Consider the following 18,962-nt stretch of genomic DNA (forward strand, 5'->3'; position numbering starts at 1 on the left):
CCCTCAACAGATCCGGCTCCGGGTAAGCTCCCGCGTGAGCAACGCTGCGCGACACAGGCCCAGGGGCGCGTCAACTTTTGGCGTAGTCGGCAGGACCTCGTGCCCGCAACCACCGGGTACTGCGTGCCTGAAAAAGACTGTTCAAACTTACCTGTGGTGAAGATTCCCGCCATCCGGCGCCATCTTCCGCTTCCTTCCCGCCATCGGTGGAGTTTTCCCGCCATCCGGCGCCATCTTCAGCCTTCTTCCCGCCACACGTGGAGTTTTCCCGCCATTGGACGCCATCTTGAGGACGCCGCGCGGGAAGAAGAGGGGCGTGGACTCCGAAAGCGCGCGAGAACTGAAGCCCCGCCTCACGTCCGGACGTTGCGTAAGGTCCTGGAAGGAGCCCAGCAGACGCCGACGTCACTGGAGCGCGACGGAAGGTCCTCAACCCTGACGATCCACTGCGGAGCCGCGGCCTACGGAAGAGGATCATCGCAAGGTAGGCCACGGTCCACTAGGGGGGAGAAGGATGTCGGATACGGAGGAGAGCTTCACAGCTTCAACCCCCGCCAGCGCCACCGCTGTTGCGGTCATGCCTTTCACCATGCCCTATATCCCGGGGGCAGCCTGGCTACCCCAGTACTCAGGGGAGTCACATACCCTGCATGACTTTAGAGAAAAGCTGGATAGCCTCTTCCAGGTGTACCCCCTCACAGAGGAGCAAAAAGTGAGCATCCTGGTGGCCCAATTAACCGGGGCAGTCCAAAGGGAGGTAAAGTCCTGGCCACCTGGGGGGAGGACTGTCGCAGGGATACTAAACCGGCTGAGGGACACCTTTGATACCCGCACCTCAGCCGAGATCAAGCTTAGATTCTACGGGTGCAAACAGCGGGCACATGAGAGTATAAGGGACTATGCCCTGAACCTACAAGAGGCCCTGAGAGCCATTAAGCAGACCGACCCTGACGGCGTGGGAGACGAGGACAGGCTGTTGACTGAACAATTTATAGAGGGTTTATATTGCAATGCCCACCGAACCCAGTTGCGGGCAATGGCCTTACAGGACCCTCATCTGGGATTTGCACAGTTCAAGGACAGAGCCATCCGGGTGCTTCGAGAACCGGCACCGGGTGGCGTTGTGACCCACAGACGCCCCACTACCACTTACCACCAGGAGGCGGCGCCCTTGTCGGCAGGGCCTGTGGGAGCTGATGCGCAGGCTTTGAACAATGACCCGGCTCCAGACCTGCACCATCAGGTCCAAGAGCTAGCTAAAAGCGTTGCTGCGCTAACCCGAACTGTGCAGTCTTTACAGGTTTCCACTCCAGGGAAGATCCAGCTGGCATCCGGACCGGAGGACATCCCGTGGCGTCGACCAAGGAGGACCCCACCGGCCAGAGGAAGACCCAGCGACCGATACAACGAGGACGGACGACCCATCTGCCGCCGCTGCAATCAACCCGGACATATGGCAAGGTACTGTCCTTTAAACTGGCACAACCTGGGGTAGAGGGCCAACCCCCAGGAAAAAGATCACCAGGCCCATCGAACTGGCGCGACAAATATGTGGGAGGACGTCCAGTCTTACCCGTGGTACTGGATGGCATTCCTATGAGTGCCCTACTGGACACCGGGTCACAGGTCACCACCATCCCGTACGTGCTCTTCAAGCAGTACTGGAATGACTCGGATATCACCCGCTACCCTGACGACGACTTGAGTATCATCGCCAGCAATGGTCAGCCCGTGCCACAGATTGGATTTAAAGAGGTGACCATTAAAATCGGTAGAGTCGAATTGGCAGCACAGGGACTGATCATTGTAGACATTGACAAACACGAGAGTCACCCAAAGATAACTCTAGGAACTAATGTAATTGAAAATTGTCTTGCAGAGGTGATTTTCCTTTTACAGCAGGTTGCCAAGAACGCCAGCTCCGGCCAGCAGCGAGTGCTCCAGAAAGAGATCCGGGCACTGATGCGACGGCAACAGCTAGAACTCTCCGGTGGTGAAATTGGTAGCGTGCGAATGTGTGACCCTTGCCCTATTGCCATGCCCCCGAAAAGTGAAATGATGATTTGGTGCCGGGAAGCTATTGGTCTGAGAGGTAGAGATTACCAGGCAATGGTAGAACCAGTTTACTCAGACAGTAGGCCCACCATTTTGACAGCACGGGGGGTGGTCAATGTACGCCATGGGAGGGTGCCCGTTCGCATAATAAATATCGGGAAGAGGGAAGTGTACCTGCCCCGGTATGCCACGCTAGCCAAATTGTATACCATCAATCAAGATTCCATACAGTCCGTAGAACCCTTGTCTCCATCTTCCCCGGAGGAAGGTAACGGCTCTAAGAAAACAATGGAGGACTGGTGTCAGCAACTACATTTGGGTACTGACTCCACTCCCTCACACCAGAAACAGGGAGTCTATCGGGTGGTTCAAGAGTACGAGAGAGTGTTTAGTAAACACCCGTTAGACTTCGGGCGAGTCAAGGGGGTAGAACACCACATCCCCACGGGAGACCATCCTCCCATAAAAGAGAGGTATCGACCCGTACCCCCTGCACACTACCAACACGCCAAGGGGATGCTTAGAGACATGAAGGAGGCTGGGGTGATCAGGGATAGCTGTAGCCCCTGGGCAGCTCCACTAGTCTTAGTCAAAAAGAAAGACAACACCATGAGGATGTGTGTAGATTACCGGAAAATCAACCGTATCACACACAAGGATGCGTACCCCTTACCAAGGATAGAGGAGTCTTTGGCTGCTTTAAGATCTGCTAACTTCTTCTCTACCTTGGATCTCACTAGTGGGTACTGGCAGGTTCCTGTAGCAGAGGCGGACCGGGAGAAGACCGCATTCACCACCCCGATGGGACTTAGCGAGTTTACCTGCATGCCGTTCGGACTCTGCAACGCACCAGGAACCTTCCAACGATTAATGGAGTGCTGTCTGGGCCACAGAAACTTCGAGACGGTCTTGTTGTACCTGGACGATGTCATCGTATATTCCAAGACGTATGAGGACCACCTGAAACACCTGGCGGAAGTGTTCGAAGCTCTGGCAAGCTACGGCCTAAAGGTGAAACCCTCCAAGTGTCACCTCCTGAAACCAAAGGTGCAGTACCTGGGACACGTGGTGAGCGCTGATGGAGTGGCTCCCGACCCTGATAAGATCACCGCAATTAAGGAATGGCCAAGTCCCTCCAGTGTAAAGGAAGTGCGGCAGTTCCTCGGGTTGGTAGGCTATTACCGCAGATTCATCCCCGGGTTCACCAAAAAGGCAGCTCCTATGCAGGACCTCCTGATAGGCCAGTCCCGGAAGGCCAAGAACCAGAAGCCACCCTTCAGATGGGAGAAGTTAGAAGAAGAGTCCTTCCGCCAGCTGAAGATGGCCCTCACGGGGGATGAAATCCTGGCGTACCCTGATTACAGCCAGCCCTTTATCCTCTACACCGACGCAAGTAACATCGGGCTAGGAGCCGTGCTGTCCCAGATCCAGCAGGGGAAAGAACGAGTAATCGCTTACGCCAGCCGAAAACTGCGACCCACCGAGAGAAACCCTGAGAATTACAGCTCATTTAAGCTAGAGTTCCTGGCAGTGGTGTGGGCAGTCACCGAACGCTTTAAGCACTACCTCGCTTCTTCCCGGTTCACCGTGTACACGGATAACAACCCGTTGACACACCTGGACACGGCAAGACTCGGTGCCCTAGAGCAGAGATGGATGGCCCGTCTGTCCAACTACGAGTTCACAATCAAATACCGGGCAGGACGCTCCAATACCAACGCGGACGCCCTGTCCAGGATGCCAAACCTACCGGACGTAGGAGAAGATCCAGAGGGACTGGAATAAGTTGAACTCCCCGCGTTCCACCGTCATGGGACTATCCAGTATTCCCATCGGGTAAGGAGTAAGCAAGCCGCTACGTTTAACCCCTTGCCTCACTACAACTGGGAGGAAACGCAAGACAGTGACCCTGCCGTCCGACTGGTGAAGGAGATGCTGACTCGGCCAGAGGCTCGCCTTGACCCAGACGCTCCGGAGGAAGCCAAGCAACTGTGGGCTGAGAAGAGTCGACTGTTCCTTTACAAGGGGAAGTTGTGCCGCAGAATGGTTAACTCCCGGACGCATGAACTAATCTGGCAAGTAGTGGTGCCACGGAGAGACGCAGCCATGGTGATGGAGGCATACCACGACGGGGCTGGACACTTCGGATGGAAGAAGCTGGAGTTCCTGCTGCGCGGGCGGTTCCACTGGGTAGGCATGAGGGGAACCATCGAGAGGTGGTGCAGAGACTGTGGCCCGTGCAACCTAAGAAGGAAGGACCGTGCCAGCCAGAAGACTCCCCTGCAGTCCATCGTCACCCGGCAGCCGTTGGAACTGGTAGCCTTGGATCATGTAAAACTGACCCCAAGCAGAAGTGGCTACGTTTACGCACTAACCATCGTGGATCACTACTCCCGGTTCTTGGTTGTCGTCCCCGTCAAGGACTTAACAGCTCGAACAGCAGCTAGAGCCTTCCAGCAGCACTTCTGCCGTCCACACGGGTACCCGGACCAAGTGCTGACGGACCAGGGACCTGCCTTTGAAGCGGAGGTCTTCCAGGAATTCTGCAATCTGTATGGCTTCCGGAAGATAAGGACGACACCCTATCATCCGCAAACTAATGGACTTTGTGAGAAAATGAACCAGGTGGTAATGGATCTTCTGAAAATGTTGCCCCTGGAAGAACGCAGTCTGTGGCCTGAGAAGCTGCCCGATCTGGTGGACCTATACAACCACATCCCGGTAGGTTCCACCAACTGTACCCCGGCTTACCTGATGAGGGCAAGGCCTGGTAAGCTACCTGTTGACCTGGAGATGGGAGTCCTGACACCCGAGGACACTTCACTAGAAGCAGACTGGGACACAGAGAGGCAGCAGCAGTACCGGAAAGTACAGGAGAGCGTGGAGCAAAGTCTCTGTCAAGCTAGGGAAAGACAAGAGAAAACTTACAACCAGTATGCTCCCGCTGTTCCCCTGGTACCCGGAGAGCAGGTCTTGAAGAGGAAAAGGCGGCTCCACAAGTTGGACGACCAGTGGGAGAAGGACCCGTACATCGTACTGCCCTCAAGCCACGACAACCCAAAAGTCTGTACCATCAGTAAAGACGGAGGGGAAACCACAACCATTGTATCCCGGGATCACCTGAAGAAGTGTCCCGAACAGCTACGGAACCCTGAAGAGGAACAAAAAGACCCTCGACCCGTAGAGGAAAGGGAAGACATGGTTAGTACTGTGCTCGGAGACTTCCCCCGGTCTTGGACTCAAATCAATGGCGCAGTTGTGGTACCCGTACTCACCTTCCTCCAACCAGCATCCCAAGCACCTACGGAGCAACAGGTAGAGCTGGAAGAACAGCCGGTCCAGGAGGCAGAAGACTCCACACAAGCAGAACAGGAGGATCAACCCTCTGCTTATAGTGAGCCTGCCGTACCCCTAGTGAGCCAAAGAGCCGGTAGACAGCTGCCCAGTTTACCCTTGACAGCTCCTACACCCTGTAGTTCATGGCTAGACAGTCAGCTCTGTAGGTCCACTAGGGCCACTAGAGGCCAGTTACCCGCACGTTGGAGGATTTAAAATGTATAAATTGTTTTATTTGTGGTTACCTGTTTTTCTTGTTGCTTGTAAATAATTATGTGTTTCTAGTTATTCTTAGGAGTCCTTGGTGGATTTACCGGGAATCCTTGTACAATTAGTTGGAGCGTAACCCAGGATGGACTAAAAGACTGATAAGGACTCGGGGCAGGACAGACCCCTACCTGGTTACGTCTCCCTGTTTTGGTGAAATGGACACCTTTGTTTTCTTCAAAACTGCACCCGGTTGCGGACACGCCGTAACCATCTTTATGTGTTTTTCTTATTGTATTATTATTGTTTATACCTTGTTATGTTTTTCTAAAAATATGTTTAGTCCCGGAGTACTAAATTTCACTAGGGGGGAATGTGACACCCCAGGGGTCTGGTTGCCACAGTGATAGAGATATTACGTCTGAGAGCAGGTGGGAGGTCTCTTAGTCAGGGATCCTATGCATGCCACACCTCCTGCCCAGTCCTGGGAGGGGAAGAACTTCCCCTATATAAACCTAGGGCTGAGGCAGGGTTAGTGAGTAGAGAAGAAGTAGAGAAGAGAAGCAGCATAGGAAGAAACAACAGGAGCTCTTTGGGAGCAGTGCTACAAGGAGTCAGGGGCTGGCAGCTGCAGAGCTCGCCCTGACTGAGAAGTTATCACCGGACCCGGAGTCCGAGGCTGTGGGGACTAACTCTTATCCAGCAGCAGAAACCGACCGGCAGGGGATTGCAGGTCCTCTGGCCCAGAAACCCGAAGGCACGGTCACACGCGTGGGACCAGCACCGCCGTCGTGGAGCGAAAGCTACTAGAAGGCCCCGAGTCACCGGCCATACGGGTGAGCACCACACGGTACACTCAGGGACGTGGGCTACTTATACCCGCCTCTAGCAAGGTAGCCAGAAGAGTATCGTTAGTTTGGGAGGCCTACAACTCCGCCTGGCCAGGGGAGATCCCATCTGCTCAAGGACTGACCAGGCCCCAATCGCTAGCCAGTACTCCGGGAGGGTCTATCTTTGTCACCAGTAAAGACCCTGAACTACACCGTACCGTCTCCGAGTGGTTCCTGCTACCCCCATCATCCACGTCGACTGCCCTGAGGCCATACCCCTCCCGTTGGGGGTTATACTATCACGCTGCACAATCCTACCACCGGCCTCAGCGGTCTGCCCTGCAGCAGCAGCTCCTTAGCTGTACTCAACGGGTGGCGTAGTCGTCCAACATCTACCGCTGATACAGCGCCACTTAGTCTGACTCCCTGGGCACGGACCGGATCACCGCCACGAGACTACAACCCTCAACAGATCCGGTTCCGGGTAAGCTCCCGCGTGAGCAACGCTGCGCGACACAGGCCCAGGGGCGCGTCAAGTACACTGGTAATTTTGGCCTGATAACATACACAGAATTTGAATGGTTTTGAATGGCTACTAAAGGTAACATCCTCACCTGTGACCTGTTTGCTTGTAATCAGCGTGTGTGCATAAAAGCTGAGTGAGTTTCTGGGATCCACACAGACTCTTGCATCTTTCATCCAGCCACTGACATTTCTGGATTGTGAGTCAACGGGAAAGCAAAAGAATTGTCAACGGATCTACGGGAAAAGGTAGTTGAACTGTATAACACAGAAAAGGGATACAAAAAAATATCCAAGGAATTGATAATGCCAGTTAGCAGCGTTCAAACTGTGATTAACAAATGGGAAATCAGGGGCTCTGTAAAAACCAAACCACGGTCAGGTAGACCAACAAAAATTTCGGCCACAACTGTCAGGAAAATTGTTCGGGATGCAAAGAAAAACTCACAAATAACATCAGCTGAAATTCAGGACTCTCAGAAAACTAGCGGTGTGGCTGTTTCAAGGTGCAGAATAAGGAGGCACTTGAAGAAAAATGGGCTGCATGATCAAGTTGCCAGAAGAAAGCCATTACTGCCATTAAGATGTAAAAAGAGAAAACACAGCAGTTTGACAATAAATGGCTTCACCCAACCAATAATCGTGAGTGGAGAAAAAGATTTTTTGTTATCATTCATATTCTCTGAAACAAGGCCAAGAAAATTCTGCTGGGGTATGTAAACTTTTGAGCACAACTGTATATTAACATGCCCCAGTCCATTTTCAACCTGATTTGCTGTGCTCTAGGTTTCTCATGACTGGCACATTGGATTTCACCAAAAAAGGCATCATTTTCATTAGAGGAAAAGCTCCTATATAGCCGTACCTCTACTTACATGTGTTAAAATGTGATTCACATGTTCCTTTTAAAGTTATGCTATTATTTCTAATTGTCGGAACCATAACAGATACAGATATATTCATATATCCATATCAACATCATTTCATAAGCTATAAAGGCTTATATCCATAGTAGAGCTTTCAATTGTCACAGTATTTGTTTTTCAGATCTATTCACTGTAACGTAAAAGTTATTGCAAAGCTGGTATGCAGCATTATAGATCACGGGGGTCTAACTTACTACTGGCTTTTAATACAAGCCACAGCCCATGATACTATCTCCTTCCATGCAGGCACCATTCAGGGGACATGGTTTGTCTTGCTTTTAATGCAAGTATAATGCAAGTGGTCAGATTCAACATGCAGGGGAACGCAAGGCGGAAACAATCAATGAACTATTTATTTCCTCAGATATGGCGGAAAAATTGAATAGTTATAACAACAGTTACCAAGATGCAACAAGGATATCACCGGTAAATTATACAATACAGAGCATATAATGAGTCTTAAAGTTCACTTTAAACGTTAGGGAAGCTTCTTGAGGATTATGCTTATGTCCCTCTAACACGGGTAAAATACCGGTTCCTGTGGGAGCGACTGTGCAGACTACTACTAACAATGGCCACAGCGGGGGATCTCAGATTTTACCTGAAAGGCTGCAAGTCCTCCTGACAAAGTGTACCAAAGTATGTCAGCTGCCCCAGCCCAGGCCAAATCCTGTACCTTACGTCGGTGCTGGAAGCGACGACCCAACTTACTCATGCTTCATGTTCACCATCGCAAGCATTCTCTTCCAGGCGGAGTCTCCTCACGGATCTCTGGGGCTTGACCAATGGCAGGTGCCTGCCAGGTCTGAGGTAAAGAGGGCTGAGCTCTGGATTTGACCGGCATCGCCTGGGCTCTGGGTCTTGAGTGGCACAGGTCTGGGATTCGGGTCTTGACTGGCGTTGTCAGGACTCTGGTTCTTGACTGTTGACTGACGCAGATCGGGTCCTCGGGTCTTGCTTGGCACAGTCTGGACTTTGGGTCTCACTTGGTGCCGCTGGGGTCCAGTTTGTAACTGGACAGCAGCCCGCTGGCACACGTTTCTCAATCAGGCCTATCTGTCACGCTGTCTCTGTATACTGGAGGTAGGGGGCCTAAGCTGACCCTAAGCTGGGGTCCTGACTAATCCCTCAACCTGGAGGTACTGTTAAAGGTACAGAGGTCCAGGCCGCCAGCGTAACCCCTACCTCCTGAAGATCCCTGCACCTCAGTAATCTAGTCCTGAGAAGGACCCCGATCACAACCAAAGGGAACAAGAAATAATATGCCCAAACACAGTATTTAGACGAACGAGACAGTACAAGGGAAAAACCAAAACCACCTTGCATACAAACAACTTCTCAACTACAACAGAGGGAAAACCAACGGGAAAGGAGATAAATGATAAAGCGAGGAAAGGGAAAAAACACTTCCAAATACACTTATCTCAGCAACTCCAAACACCACGATCCGCTCTGTCAGTCTGAATGAAATGCTTTCACCGACACCTCCCAAACAGACCAGCAGGTATATGAAGGAGTCTCACTACAGAAGTATTGATTGCAGCTGGGCGAGGCTGGACCTCATCTAGCCCAGAGAGAGAGAGAGAATTAACTCCCTCACTGCCGAGAAACACAAAGCACCAACAAGTCAGCTGCGAGAAGTCAGGCTGTGTACTCGTGACGATCTTCGTGGCAACACACCCGTGACAGTACCCCCCCTTCTACGAGGGGCCTCCGGACCCTCAGGGCCAGGTTTATCCGGGTGAGTCGTGTGGAAGGCCCGAACTAATCGGTCTGCGTTAATATCCGACGCAGGAACCCACATCCTCTCCTCAGGACCATACACCTTCCAATGAACCAGGTACTGAAGGGACCGGCGATTAAAGCGTGAATCAATGACCCTCGATACCTGGAACTCCAAGTTACCATTGACAACCACTGGAGGGGGAGGTAAAAGTGACGGTACCACCGGCGCCACATACCTCTTAAGCAATGATCTGTGAAACACGTTGTGAATTTTAAACGTAGGGGGGAGGTCAAGACGGAATGCCACCGGATTAATAATAGAACTGATTCTGTACGGCCCGATGAACCTGGGACCCAGTTTCCAGGAGGGAACCTTAAGTTTAATATTCCTGGTAGACAACCATACCCGATCGTTCACACTTAGGTCCGGACCAGACACTCTCCTCCTATCAGCCATACGTTTGTATCGGTTCCCCATAGTATTCAGATTCTTCAGCACCCCTCTCCATACTGAAGCGAGTGATGAGGAAAATCGTTCCTCCTCAGGAACCCCCGAAGAGCCCCCCCCACTGAAAGTACAAAAACTGGGGGTGAAAACCATATGCCCCAAAAAACGGGGACTTACCAGTGGACTCGCTCCGCCTATTATTAAGAGCAAACTCTGCCAGAGGTAAGAAAGAAGCCCAGTCCTCCTGGTTCTCTGACACAAAACACCGGAGATATGTCTCCAAGCTCTGGTTCATACGTTCCGTCTGATCATTGGTCTGAGGATGAAAAGCCGATGAGAATGACAACTGCATCCCCCGCCGAGCACAAAACGCCTTCCAGAACTTAGACACAAACTGAGACCCCCGATCAGACACCACCTCGGAGGGTACCCCGTGAAGCCTCACAATCTCCCCAATGAACACCTGCGCAAGAGTTTTAGCATTAGGGAGAGCCGGAAGAGCGATAAAATGTGCCATCTTGCTGAACCTGTCTACTACAACGAGTATGACCGTTTTACCCGAAGACGGAGGGAGGTCCGTAATAAAGTCCATAGACAGATGAGTCCAAGGACGCTCCGGGATCTTCAAAGGTAAGAGGGCCCCAGACGGACGGGTATGAGAGGTCTTAGAGCGCGCACAAACCCCACAGGACGCGACAAAAGTTACCACCTCCTTATGTAAATTAGGCCACCAAAACCGACGCGAGAGGAGATCCACAGTAGCTTTACTCCCCGGGTGTCCTGCAAAAACTGAGTTATGGTGTGCCTCGATCACCTTTTGTCGCAACTGATCTGGAACAAACAATCTCCCTGGAGGTCCAACAGGGGCGTCCCCCTGAGCCTCCAATACCTCCTCCTCCAGCTCAGAGCATACTGCCGAAACCACCACCCCCTCCTGAAGGATAGGAATCGGGTCGTCCGTATTCCCGGCCCCCGGGAAACTACGAGATAAGGCATCCGCCTTTACATTTTTTGACCCAGGACGATATGTAACGACAAAATTAAACCTGGTAAAAAACAATGACCACCTAGCTTGTCTGGGATTCAGACGTTTCGCGGACTCCAGATATAGCAGGTTCTTGTGATCGGTGATGACGGTGACCGGATGAACAGCCCCCTCCAGAAAATGGCGCCACTCCTCAAAAGCTAACTTAATGGCCAAGAGTTCCCTATTGCCGACATCGTAATTCCTCTCAGCGGACGACAATTTTTTAGAGAAAAAGGCGCACGGATGCCACTTACCAGGGGACGAACCCTGTGACAATACTGCTCCCACCCCTACCTCGGAAGCGTCTACCTCTACAATGAATGGCTGAGACGCATCAGGTTGAATGAGTATGGGCGCCGAGGCAAAACATTTTTTCAAAGAGGAGAATGCTTGACAAGCCTTGTCAGACCACCTAGAAAAATCCGTCCCCTTTTTAGTCATGTCAGTGAGAGGCTTAACCATGGACGAGAAATTACGAATGAACTTCCGGTAATAATTAGCAAACCCCAGGAAACGTTGTAGTGCCTTAAGATTCTCTGGCCGATCCCACTCAAGAACTGCCCGCACTTTCCCAGGGTCCATACGAAAACCGGACGCTGAAACCAGGAAGCCTAAAAACTGGAGTTCCTGTACGGCGAACACACACTTTTCCCACTTGGCATACAGTTTATTATCCCGCAAGATCTGTAACACCTGCCTAACGTGCTCCTGATGAGACACCAGATCCGGCGAGTAAATTAGGATATCATCCAGATATATGACAACAAACTGTCCCACCAAGCGGCGAAAAATGTCATTAACAAAGTGTTGGAACACCGCCGGGGCATTAGTCAGACCGAATGGCATGACAAGGTTCTCATAATGCCCCTCCGGAGTGTTAAACGCCGTCTTCCACTCATCCCCCTCCTTCATCCTAATCAGATTGTACGCCCCCCTGAGATCCAACTTAGAAAACCATTTGGCGCCCACGATCTGATTAAAGAGATCGGGAATAAGTGGGAGCGGATACGGATCTCGGACCGTAATCCGATTAAGTTCACGGAAATCCAGGCAAGGGCGTAGGCCTCCATCTTTCTTCTTAACAAAGAAGAACCCCGCAGCCACCGGTGAAGATGAAGGTCTAATATGCCCCTTAGCCAGACTTTCTGAGATATAATCCTTCATGGCCTGCCTCTCAGGACCAGAAAGGTTATACAACCTAGCTTTAGGTAACTTGGCCTCAGGGAGCAGTTTTACAGAACAGTCATACACGCGATGAGGAGGTAGTTCCTGACACCCTTTCTCCGAGAATACATCCTCAAAGTCCGCCAGAAATGGAGGTAAGACCCAAGGAGTAACCGCACCAATGACCGTGTTCATGCAGTTTTTATTACAGAATTTACTCCATTGGCTTATCTCCCTGGTTTGCCAATTAATAACCGGGTTATGCTTAGCTAACCAAGGAAGGCCCAACACAATAGGAGTGGGAAGACCCTCCAACACGTAGCAAGACAACAGTTCTTTATGTATTGCCCCCACTTGAAGTTTTACGTCATGCACAACTTGCAAAAAACTTCCCTGCCCGAGAGGCCTGGCATCGATCGAGAATATGGGGATGGGTTTAGCCAACTCACTCAACCGCATACCTTGAACCCGGGCAAACCGAGCATCAACCAGATTAGCCCCGGCCCCACTATCCAGAAGAACAGATATCCTCTCAGTTCTCGTACCCACCACCACCTCCGCCGGTACGAGAAACTGAGACGAACCTAGGGAGGAAATACCTACTCCCAGATTGCCGTCCACCACACAACCTGGGATCAACAGTTTTCCGACGACTCTTCACTCTGCAAGGGACGGGATGGACACCCCCCAATAAAATGTCCCTTTCTCCCGCAGAAGAAACACCTTCCTGCCTTATGGCGCACCACCGGTCCCCTCCCCCGAAATGATGTCCCTCCTAATTGCATAGGCTCCTCAGGACTGACCAGGGGAACCACCATATGAGGGGACCTTGTAGGAGGTGGAGTCATCACAGGGGGTAGAGTTATCCCGCACCTCTCCCGAAGCCGTCTGTCCACGCGAATAGTGAGGGCCATAGCGGCTTCCAGAGACACGGGAGAGTCATACTGTGCCAACACATCCTGTAATTTGTCGGATAAACCATGACAAAACTGGCTCCTAAGAGCCGGGTCATTCCACTGGGTGTCCGTGGCCCACCTACGGAACTCCGAACAGAATTCCTCCGCCGGACGATCTCCCTGCTGGATCCTACGTAACTTAGACTCAGCAAGGGAGATCCGATCAGGGTCATCATATACGAGTCCCAGGGCAGCGAAAAACCTATCCACTGACTGGAGAGCCGGGGAACCCGGGGGAAGAGAGAACGCCCAAGATTGTGGGTCCCCTTGTAGGAGCGAGATGACAATTCCCACCCTTTGTTCTTCACTCCCCGATGACCGAGGCCGCAGCCGAAAGTACAATTTACATGCCTCCCGGAAAACAAAAAACTTGTCCCGCCCCCCAGTGAACCTATCAGGGAGAGCTACTTTAGGTTCTGGTCCGGCTTGCTCCTGAGGATGCCAAACCTTGGACCTAACGTCCGCCAGCTCCATGGACAAACTCTGCAATTGCCGAGCTAGACCGGCTACTGGATCCATAGTAGCTGGAGAAAAACTAAGTGGGTCGGTGAAAATGTCACGCTGTCTCTGTATACTGGAGGTAGGGGGTCTAAGCTGACCCTAAGCTGGGGTCCTGACTAATCCCTCAACCTGGAGGTACTGTTAAAGGTACAGAGGTCCAGGCCGCCAGCGTAACCCCTACCTCCTGAAGATCCCTGCACCTCAGTAATCTAGTCCTGAGAAGGACCCCGATCACAACCAAAGGGAACAAGAAATAATATGCCCAAACACAGTATTTAGACGAACGAGACAGTACAAGGGAAAAACCAAAACCACCTTGCATACAAACAACTTCTCAACTACAACAGAGGGAAAACCAACGGGAAAGGAGATAAATGATAAAGCGAGGAAAGGGAAAAAACACTTCCAAATACACTTATCTCAGCAACTCCAAACACCACGATCCGCTCTGTCAGTCTGAATGAAATGCTTTCACCGACACCTCCCAAACAGACCAGCAGGTATATGAAGGAGTCTCACTACAGAAGTATTGATTGCAGCTGGGCGAGGCTGGACCTCATCTAGCCCAGAGAGAGAGAGAGAATTAACTCCCTCACTGCCGAGAAACACAAAGCACCAACAAGTCAGCTGCGAGAAGTCAGGCTGTGTACTCGTGACGATCTTCGTGGCAACACACCCGTGACACTATCACTCTGGCTGCAGTGTCTCCTCCTGAGCATGTCTGGACCGCTCTCCTTTGGCGCCAAAACTCGCTCTTTATATTGAGGAACTCCGTCATCAAGGGCACCTGACTGGGTGTTACATCAAAACTTGCCCCCTCTGCAACTCTTCCTCGTCCGATTAGTTCTGCATGGTCCCGTCTGAACCGTAGGTGGCCGCCTTCTCGCACCAATAATACACAGCGCCGGGATTTTTCAGGAGTATTGTCACCTCTTCTTACACAATCAAGCCCACTTTCCAAGCCAGATATCCTATGTGTTACGAGGCCGGGTGGTGGAACCTCTGTGTCGAGGTGCAAGGAGGGACCCAGAGGGGCGTGACTAAGTATCCACCCGAACCGACCCTGGTCGTACGGCAGCTAACGACATCGTGACCAGGGAGGATCTGGGCTGAGGGACCAGGTGCTACTCTGGGGACGACCTTGTAAGAGAGCAGGTGGCTCCCACGGGTCAGATGGCTGGGACTGACCGGTATGGCGGATGGACACGGCAAGCAGGCGGAAGTCTCTGGTAGCTGGCAGGTGGTCACAGTTCGAGAAAGCAGGGCAGGTAACAGTCTTTAGGTTTACCAGGAAGATGGTCACAGCAAGTGACGGCAGGGTCTCCAGGCAGGCTGGCAGGAAACAGGCAGGTGCTCCCAGGTGAGCGGGCAGACAGACGAGGCGGGTATCTGGCAGGTAACTGGTGGGCGCTCCCAGGTGAGCAGGCTGACGGACACAGCAGGTAACAGGCGGGTGCTCCCAGGTGAGCGGGCAGACAGATGAGGCAGGTAACAGGCAGGTAACTGGCGGACGCTCCCAGGTGAGCGGTCTGACAGACGAGGCAGGTAACAGTCAGGTAACTGGTGGACGCTCCCAGGTGAGCGGTCTGACAGACGAGGCAGGTAACAGTCAGGTAACTGGTGGACGCTCCCAGGTGAGCGGTCTGACAGACGAGGCAGGTAACAGTCAGGTAACTGGTGGACGCTCCCAGGTGAGCGGTCTGACAGACGAGGCAGGTAACAGGCAGGTAACTGGTGGACGCTCCCAGGTGAGCGGTCTGACAGACAAGGCAGGTAACAGGCTGGCAGGCTGGACGAGGAGTCAGGCTAGCAGCGGAACCTGAGGGCTGAAGCACAGGTGAGACACAGTGCAAACAACTTTGCTCGGGCACCTCCATTTTGGAGGAGGTGCCTTATATCTGGGAAGTCCTCCGGCAATTGGCCGGGGACTCCTTAGGACAACGCGCGCTTCCCCTTTAAGAGAGGGGGAGCGCGCGCGCCCTAAGCACAGTGCCCAGGAAGGAGCGCGCGCCGGCAGCAGCGAGGGAAGGAGCGCAGGAGGACGCCGCGCGCTGAACAGGAAGGTGAGAGGGACGGCGTCTCTGCCTAGCAGGAGGCAGAGAAGCCGATGCTACACTATGTTTTTGGCTTTTAATGTAATTTCATCAATTGTGCTCTGCTTTGGTAACTACCCTATGATCTATGCCTGCTTCTTCACAGCTTGTCTGTGACAGTCACAGATAAGCTATACATCTGCAGATTGTATTCCTCCCATAGTCTATTCCCCCCTCACAAGTACTGCTCTCCCTCTCCCCACTGCCTCAGTAGTACATCTGTATTACACATGCCTCCCCAGCCTTAGGAAAGTAGACATCTGTTGCAGCATCTATCAGACACCTGAGTATGTCTTGTTCTGCAGGCTGGGAAGGCACAGACAGGTTGCAGTTGGTAGCAAATTCCAGAGGGAGTGTGGGGTGAGGGAGAAAAGTACTGATGAGGGGGAAATAGACTATGGGAGGGATACAGTAGATACACAGATTATCTGTGAAATGCTAAGGAGAGGGAGAGTTAAGGGAAGCCTTGACTTTAACGGACAAGTTGTGAAGAAGCAGGCTTAAACCACAAGGAAGTCACCTAGGCAGAGCATAAACTATGGAATGACGTTGCAAACATGCACACAGGATATCAGGTTTGGGCAGGGGGTGTAGCTTATAATTAAAAAATAAGTAAATTCAAAAAATCAGTCAATAAATTAAGCATATTTGACATGATCATGTCCAAGTTATCAAAATGTAAAATGAGTTAACCCATATGGTAAATGCCATAAAAAAAATGAAATCGAAATGCCAGGGTAAATTGAATGGTGTAATTCAAAACTACAACTCGTCCTGCAATAAACAAGCCATCATGGGGCTATGTGGATAGATAAATTTAAAAAAAATGTATTGCTCTGGAAAGAAGGGGAGAAAAAAAAACATGAAAGCAAAAAAATTTAAAATCACCCAGTCATGAAGGGGTTAAATAATGCGGAAAATATTATGTCATTATGAGTATTACAATTAGATAATTACCATGCCGGGTATTATTTTAAGCTGTGACGGATCAAAGGCTTTGCAGTGAGCACATAGTAAACTGACATGAACTCAGATGTCGCTGTGTGAATTTTTGCTGTACTTTGTAAATTGTGCAACCATTCCTTGCATGAAAGTGCTACGAGCACCGCTGTGTTCAGAGAGAGTCCGGTCCCTCGAGATGACGGGGGTTTATTTTATTTTTTTCAAAACATCCTGTTGGGGCATGGAAATTCAATCTTTCCCACGTAACTACATTCTGTGAACTAACTGAGGTCATCTGAAGAAGCATCACTGCGAGGCATGATTACTGTATCAGCTCTGGAGGCAAGAACTACAGCTCTGGAGATAAGCAGCTGCCCAGGATAATGTCTCTGCCTAAAATGGGTGAAATGGCAGCCTGTATGGAAATGTTCTCTGCTAGAAGTAACATAGGAAAAAGAGGAGGCATGTGCTTAGCCCCAGCTACTGGTGTTAGAGGGGTCCAGAGACAGCATGGTATGGGTGGGCACCTACAGATGGTATAGGAATTTATACATACTATATACACACAGGGATAAAATTGTTGGTACCCTTCTGTTAAAGTAACAAAAAACCTACAATGGTCCCTGAAATAACTTGAAACTGAAACTGACAAAAGTAATTTTCAGTTTACTGAATATCGACTTTGTTAATTAGACTTTGCTTTTAAGTAGTGTTTCAACAGAAAAATTAAAAAAGCAAACAAACAAAAGATTGAAAATAATTTGACCTTAGGAACATGTTATATTAAGTTGTATCCTGAAACATCACATGTGTCTACAGACTTCTAATCAATCAGTCGGTTTGGCCATTCATAGGGTGAAAAGTAGTCACTGTGCTGTTTGGTATCAGGGTGTGTACTACACTGAACATGGACCAAAGAAAGCTAGAGATGTCTCAGGAGATTAGAAAGATTATAGACCCAATAGGTAGACAGACTCTTCAATAGCATTAGACTTTTTATATGTTTCAAAAGGACATTTTTGTGTTCCCCTTGGCTCCAGGGCTTGGGTGCAACTACCAATCCCTGGTGTGGTAGGACAACTCGCTCGGCCGCTTCTGAAAGTAGGCTCAGGAACCGGGTTTTCTCTGCAGGCTTTATTATATGGCATAAAGCCCTGCAACTCCAGCAAAAATAAACACTGCCTTACTGGCAAAACAACAAAACAAAAGATAAATGGTAGCACAGTCCATATGTGTGTGTGTACGGTTCACCCACACAGGTTATGTCCAGCCTTCAGTTCCGTCCTGAGCTATGGCTGTTCAGTCTGGAGACCTTGCCTCTCCAAACACAACACAGAGAAAAAAAAAACAGGACTGAACATTTCAAGTTTGCTCAGCCACACCCTGAAGGGGAGGTATGGGGAATGACTTCCTTCCCTCTCTATGTCATTCCCATAAAACCACACCCTTTTAAAAGAGAAAACTCCCAGCACATAACATGCTGGCAGAAATTCAGTAGGTGTCAGTTCACACAAGAAAGCATCCTGAGTGACACATACCTCCCCTCGCATATAACACCAGTGACTCTGTCACACTGGCTATATGCCCTATAAACATGGAACATCTAACTAGCAGTGTCTTTCTCTCTGACAGACCCGGGCTGTCCATGTACAGTATTGCTATTTATCTGATTGCTATGATGCCCTACTCTTCTTCTTCTTCTTCTTCAGCAGTCTACACATTGAGTCTCAGCTGCAGATGCGTCCACCTGCACCTTTTCTTGAATTTGATTATTTGAATTTAGTTTCTCAATAAACAAAATGAATATATTATCAAAGATTACTAAAAAATCCATCACAACTTCTGGGTGGCACACATAATATAGCATAAACATCTCCCAACAGAGTATCACAAAAACATGTTTTTCAAAACTGGTCCTTTCGCATCACTTATCTTAGGAAATGTTGAGATAAGAAGAAAAGAAAAAAAGGATGCATCAATATATTTGGCTCTCTATTATATAAATGCTAGTGTTATAAGGGTCTTGAATTTGTAAAGTGATCCTTTTCCCACTGAACTGTCAATGCGTATCAGGGTTGCCATTACAGCCATTGGCGTACTGAAGGTCATTGCAATCTTTGCACTCCTATGAAGCCCATGGGACTTTATAGGAGATCGGTAAATTCACTATATACTGCAATACGGACTTTTGCATTATAAAGTACAATCAGGTTTAAACCCCCTAGGGAGA

Source organism: Phyllobates terribilis, unplaced genomic scaffold (genome assembly GCF_046119375.1).
Source record: "Phyllobates terribilis strain yellow unplaced genomic scaffold, ASM4611937v1 Scaffold_2__4_contigs__length_985480577, whole genome shotgun sequence".
Classification (NCBI taxonomy): Eukaryota; Metazoa; Chordata; class Amphibia; order Anura; family Dendrobatidae; genus Phyllobates; species Phyllobates terribilis.